At 43.6% G+C, this 6,808-nt stretch overlaps 1 pseudogene; it reads left to right on the top strand.

Moving 5' to 3' along the window:
- Positions 1-1,614: 1,614 nt before the first annotated feature.
- On the top strand, positions 1,615-6,401 carry LOC102845561 (annotated as a pseudogene).
- The last annotated feature ends 407 nt before the right edge of the window (positions 6,402-6,808 follow it).

The raw sequence follows: 6,808 nt of genomic DNA, 5'->3' as shown, positions 1-6,808 counted from the left end.
ATGACCTTTTGACATATGCTAGAGCATGACTGGACCTGGAAAACGGTAGGCCAAATGAACCAAGCTAGACTTAAAGACACAAACGTTGTGTGATTCTGTTCATAATCAGTGTCCGAAAGAATTCACAGAGGCAGGTCATAGCCTAGAGGTTACAAAGTGCAGCAGGAAGAATTAATAGTATTATTGAACAGTGTTACTCTGGTAACACATTCTGTCCACAGGGATGAAGAATTGTGAAATAGTGTGATAGGAAAGTACTTGCTGATTGCCATCGAGTTGAGCACGACTCATAGCGACCCTGTGAACAGAAGGCCTGCAGCCCCTCTACAACTATCAAAATTTATCAAAGTTCATAGAGTTTCCAGGGGCATGTTGTTTAGGAAGTGGATGCCACTCCTGCTTCCAAGCGATAGGTATGCAACATTGTAAATATACTTGAGGCCACTGGTGTACACTTTAAAATGGCTAACATGACATATTTTGTGCCATGCATATGTATTTTTACCACAATAAAAATTCATGACATAGGCTCCTAAGAATCCCAGCTTTAAAGATTTACATCTAAGAAAAGTGGGAAGCTTTTGCCTGCATTTATTGATGACAGCATTATCTTTGATAAGCCCTCCTTCCTTATGAGCCCCCATCCTCTGGCCTTCCATCACTGGACCAGAACGTACCTCAGATGATTTCTGACCTACAATCTCCCATGTGAAGACCCCACACCAGGGTCCAGATCTTCAGCTTCTGTTCCCCAGAGCCAGCTTAAACTTTCTATCCACCAAGGCAAGTCTCCTGTTCCAAGCGTCACTGATATTTTCCAAACAAAGTATGACTCAACCATAATTTGTGCAAAATTGTAAAATGCCCCTGGAGAAACAAGCAGTGAAAAGAAAACAGCCAAAAGTCTGCCTCCTGCTTATCGTTTTGGATTCTCCAGGCCTTTGCCGTAGGAGAACAGAACCCTGAAAAATGCCCTTGGTGAACTCAAGATTTCTTCGGCATTTTACTTCACCAGTTGACACACTTGCTCTAGAGAGTGTTACCTCAAAAAGTTAAGGGGTGATACGGGCATTGGGAGCAGGATCGTTCTTTATAATGCTGGCCAGTGCGCTATGTAATGATGTTTATAGCAGAGCTGGACCCATCAAACCCTGGTGAACATGGCAGGTGACACACCAAAGGTCAACAGTTCGAATCCACCAGTAGCTCCATGATAGAAAAGATGCACAATCCCCTCCCATAAACATTTGGAACCTTGGAGCCTCAGTGGGAGGGCACTAGGAATTGGGCTCGACTGCACAGCAGTGGCTTTTGTTTTGGTCTTTGCCAGGATCCCTGGTGGCACAGTGGGTCAAGCTTTCAGATACCAACTGAGAGAGTGTGGATGGAACCCATTAGCTCATCCCAGGAGAATAATGCAGCGATCTGCGTCTGTAAAGCTTTCCGGTCTTGGAAACCCCATGGGGCGGTTCATCCACTGTGGAGCAGCCCCCATCATGAGAGGGAGAAAGGACGCCTTCAGGATTGCGGCCTCCTCGGCAGCCAAGTGCACGTGGGCATCGCCTTCCTGCAGGAATGGAGCCGCTCCCAGCGCAAGGAGAGCTCGGAACAGAAATGAAGCGAAATTGCAAGAAAATCAAATTACGTTCCCAGGACCGAAGTCTGTGGAACTGCTGCTGGTGGAAAGAAGAGAAGGTTCGGAGTCTCACTGCTGTGGACAGGACAGGAGTGCAGCACTTCACACACCTCCTGGGACTCCTGCCCTGTAGCTTGGTTAAGGGAACTCCGCATTAATGTATCTGAGGGAGAGGCAGCACTTTCTAATATGAACAAAGGTACCATATGGACTAGTGGCAGTGCTGACTGAGAATTTAAAGGGCTTGAACTTACGCTATTATTAGACAAGTCACTTAATCTCCAGGTATCATTTCTCTAAGAGGATAAAGCTAACCTGTTAGCAAACAGGAAGGCAGCTGGGTGGAAAGAACATGAAAAAAAGACAACTTTTTAAAAAGAGAGAACTTTAAGTAAAACAAAGAAAGGTTGCAAGATTAGTACATCATTAATTTTTTTACAAACCTACACCACAAATAAAGAAATATCAAACAATTTTCCTTATTATAGAGATTTATGCCATAAGCATTTCTATCCTGAAGACTCAATAGTCTCCTCAAAAATAATATGCATAAATTGAAGTGAAAAATATTATTTGTATTTAATTCTTAAATAAATATTTATTGGCATTGGCAAAATGAAATAGATTGTCAAGGAGCATTTGAATCAAACAATTCTATGATCTACTACATGGGAAATGAAAAGGCCACTTCTAGATCCATCTTGAAATACAATGTTGTAAGTAACAAGATAATACTGATATACATACTAGGAAGACTTAATAATACCACTCTCATTAAAATTTGTGCACCAATGACCAGAGCCAAAGAGAAGGAAGTAGATTACTTCTACCGTCTGTTGCAATTGGAAATTGATCGAACATTTAACCAAGATGCGTCAATAATAATGGGTGACTGGAATCCAAAAGTTAGAAAAAAGGGAGAAGGATCGGTAGTCAGGAAACACGGATTTGGTGACAGAAATGAGGCTGGGGATAGAATTATAGAATCTGTACAATCAACAACTTATTCATTGGACATACCTTCTCTAAGAAATGTAAACAGCGACTATACATATGAGCCTCACCTGAAGGTCTACACAGGGATCAAATTGATTACATCTGTGGAAAAATTGGTGGAGAAACTCAATATCAGCTGTGAAAACTAGGCCAGGTGCTGACTGTGGAACTACTCATCAACTACTCATATGCAAGTTCAAGCTGAAGCTAGAGAAGGTCAAATTAAAAGCACCGGAAGTACAGTCTTGAGTCAATCCTTCCAGAATGTAAAGACCATCTCAGGAACAGCTTGGAGACCTTGAATACTAATGGGCAAAGACCAGATGAGCTGCGGGAGGATGTAAAAAACATCATTCATGAAGAATGCAAAAAGTCATTACTACGGCAGAGGAGGAAGAAAAGACCAAGATGGGTGTCAGAAGAGACTCTGAATATTTCACTAGAGTGCCAGGAAGCCAAAGCCAAGGGAAGAACTAAAAAAGGAAGGAGATGAACAGACTTTTTCAAAGGGCAGCCTGGAAAGACAAAGCAAAGTCTAGAAATGTGCAAAGAGCTGGCGTGAAAAAAATCAAAAGGGAAGAACTCGCTTGGCATTTCTCTTTTTTTATTATTATTATTAACTTTAATGAATATTTACAGAGATTCTGGATTTCCATTCATTCATTGTTACACTTCTTTTCCCCCCCCCAACTCCCCCCCATCCCCAGTTCACTCTTCTCTTTGAAAAGTAAAAGAAAAATTCGTTCACTGGTATACAATTCCCCCCGCACCCCCATCCCGCCACCCTGAGTATACTCCACTCTGTAACCTTAATTTTTGACTCTTATGATAATCATAATGCCCTATAATGTATTGCTTTTGAACTGTTCTCTCTCTCATCCGTTTCAATGCAGTGTACATAATTTATCCAGTTTTTGTCATTCTTACCCCAACCCTGATGTCAGCTTCATTCTACAACAGTGGCCCTATGCAGTATTTGTCCTTTTGTGACTGAGATATTTCACTCAGCATAATGTCCTCGAGGGTCACCCATTTTGAATAATGTTTCATGAGTTCCTTGTTTTTCAATGCAGCGTAGTATTCCATTGTGTGAATATTACACAGCTTCTCTAGCCATTCCTTTGTTGATGGGCACTTAGGTTGTTTCCAACTCCTTGCTATTGTAAACAAAGCCACAATAAACATGGGTGTGCATATATCTGCTTGGATGTCAGTTATGTTCTCTTTGGGGTATATTCCCAGTATTGGAATTTCTGGGTCAAATTGTATCTCTATTTGCAACTTTTTGAGAAAGCGTCTCTTGGCATTTCTTAAACTGAAAAAAACTGAAGAACAAATTCAAGCCTCGAGTTGTAGTGTCTAAGGATGCTGAGGGCAGAATGTTGAATGACCTAGGAAGCATCAAAGGATGATGATGGAAGGAGACACAGAGTCAATATATCAGAAAGAATTGGCTAACACAGAAGAATTTCTTAAAATAAAGGTGATCCAACAGAGTGGAAGTTATCAAATAATATTATATTCCACTAGGAGCCTACTGAAGATTACCCAAAAATAACTGGATCAGCACATCAACAGAGAACTGTCAGGTGTACAGGCTGGGTTTAGAAGAGGCTGTGATACAAGGGATATTATAGCTAATGTAAGATGGACCTTGGCTGAAAGTGGAGAGTACCAGAAGGATGTCTCTCTATGTTTCATTGACTGTGCAAAGGCATTTGACTATGTGGATCACAACAAATTGTGTCTAACCTTGAGAGGAATGAGAATCCCACCACACTTAGTTTGTGCTCATATGAAACCAGGATGCAGTCCTCAAAATATAGCAAGGAAACAGTGTATGATTTAAAACCAGGAAAGGTGTCCACCAAGGACGCATTCTATCTCCATTCCTTTTCAATCTGTATTTGGCACAGATCATTAGGGAGGCTGGAATCGTGGTATCAGGATTGGATGAAGACTCATCAACAACTTACATTATATTGATGACACATATTTGGCTCCAGATAAGACTCAATAACTGGGGGAACTGGGATAATGTGTTGTAGACAATAAAACTGGCTCAAGATAGGGTAGGGTTCAGAGCTGTTTTGTGTAGGGTCCCTGTGCCTCAAAGATGACTCGACAGCAAATGACAACAATCAAAAGTTCTGATGTATTGAATACTAATGATAGAAGACGAGTTTGGATGATAGCATATGTGAAGAAAGAAAAGGGGCATCGAAATGAAAGGAAAGAAAGATAAATGTTAGAACAGACTCTAAAGCTCACTTCTGAACAGAGAAGCTAAAGTAAAAATGCTGAAAAATGTAAAATATCTCCAAGTGCAGCTCAAGAAGACACAGCATTGTAATAAAATGTTCTGAGATCTGGAGTTAGAAAACCAAAAAACATACTTGGGATTTCTGCCATTGAAAAAAACTGAAGAAAAATATTCAAACCTTCGATTATAGTGATGAAGGTTTCTAGGGATAAAATATTGAAAGATGCAGGAAGCATCACAAAGAGAATGAGAATCCGACAACACTTACTTCTATTCATGGGAAACCCATATATTACACAGACAAGCAGTCATTCAAACAGAACAAGGTGAGTCTTGCACGAGTTAAAAGTAGGAAAGAGCCTTGGCACACAGGATCACACTGGCCAATGTCCGCCTGGCCTATGCCCCCACCAACAGCTGCCCCCCAGCCCAGAAGACGGCTGCGTTTGTGGTCTTCCATTTTCCTCTCACCCACTGTGGGACCACAGTCCAGATGGTCAGCAACCAACTCATCTATGGAAACCAGCTCGTGTCTGAGATCGACATCCAAACGGGGCCCCGGGGCTCCATTACGAGGGACAGCAGCTTCCGGCTCCATATCCTCTGTATCTTCAAGGCCAGTGACTTTCTGCCTGTCCAAGCATTCGTCTTTCCGGCCCCACTGCTCAGCCCTGTCAACTTGCCCGGTCCGCTGCGCCTGGAGCTCCAGATTGCCAAGGACCAGACCTTCAGCTCCTACTACGGAGAGGATGACTACCCCATCTCCAAGCTGCTCCGAGAGCCAGTCCACGTGGAGGTCCGGCTCCTGCAGAGGACGGACCCCCGCGTGGCCCTGGTGCTGCACCAGTGCTGGGCCGCGCCCAGCTCCAGCCCCTTCCAGCAGCCCCAGTGGCCCATCCTGGCAGACGGGTGCCCTTTTGATGGTGATGGCTACAGAACTCAGATGATGGCCGTGGACAGGGCACTACCCTTCCCATCTCACCACCAGCGGTTCACTGTGGCCACCTTCGCCTTCCTGGACAAAGCCTCCCGCACTGCCCTCAGGGGACCAGTCTACTTCTTCTGCAGCGCATCTGCCTGCTACCCCTGGGGCCGGAGACCTGCTTGACCACCTGTGACATCGGGGCTGCCAGACGACGTCGGTTCTCAGGTGACCACGACACTGTCAAGCCCCAAGATATGGTGAGCTCTCCGGGGCTGGTGGCCTTTGAGGACCTCAGTGCACAGGAGCCTACCTTGGAGCCCACAGGCTCCAGCAGGAAGGCTGATCCCCAGCTGCTCGTCTGTCTGGTCCTGCCAGCGGCTGCCTTGGTCCTGCTGATCGGTGTCTTCTCGGGCCTGAGGCACGTCTAGAGCCAGAAGCTCAAGGAAGCCAATAATGGGATACTAAGGCACAATAAACCATTGTTGGAAACTGCTGGAAAAGAAAAAAAAAAAGTAGGAAAGATGTGCATCTGGATTTCATCCTTTCACCATGCCGGCTTGATTTGTCTACTGACCGGGTAACCCCAGTAGCTGGTCTGGATGAAGAATCATGCAGCCCCAGGATTAGAGGAAGATTCATTCACCAGCTTGTGATGAGAAATAATGCAGTCTTCCTTGATGAAAATGAGGAAAGCCTGAAGCACTTATTGGTTAAATGCAAATACTATCCAGCCTTCAGTATGGATTCCATTTCAACATAAAGAAAATAAAAATCTTCAGAACTAGGCCAATAAGCATCATCATGAAAAAGGGAGTATAAGTTTAAGTCTTCGAGGATTTTCTCTTACTTGGATACGCACTCAACATAGAAGTAGCAGTAAAAAAAAAAACCCAAATGACATATTACTGTGAACAAAGCTACAATTTTATCTCTTTGAAGACTAAGTTTGCTTCTGATTCTAGCCAGAGTCTTTTCAGTTGCTTTGCAT

Source organism: Elephantulus edwardii, unplaced genomic scaffold (assembly GCF_000299155.1).
Source record: "Elephantulus edwardii isolate Elephantulus edwardi_28Jun2011 unplaced genomic scaffold, EleEdw1.0 scaffold00060, whole genome shotgun sequence".
Taxonomy (NCBI): Eukaryota; Metazoa; Chordata; class Mammalia; order Macroscelidea; family Macroscelididae; genus Elephantulus; species Elephantulus edwardii.
This window is presented reverse-complemented; position numbering and strand designations above follow the sequence as displayed.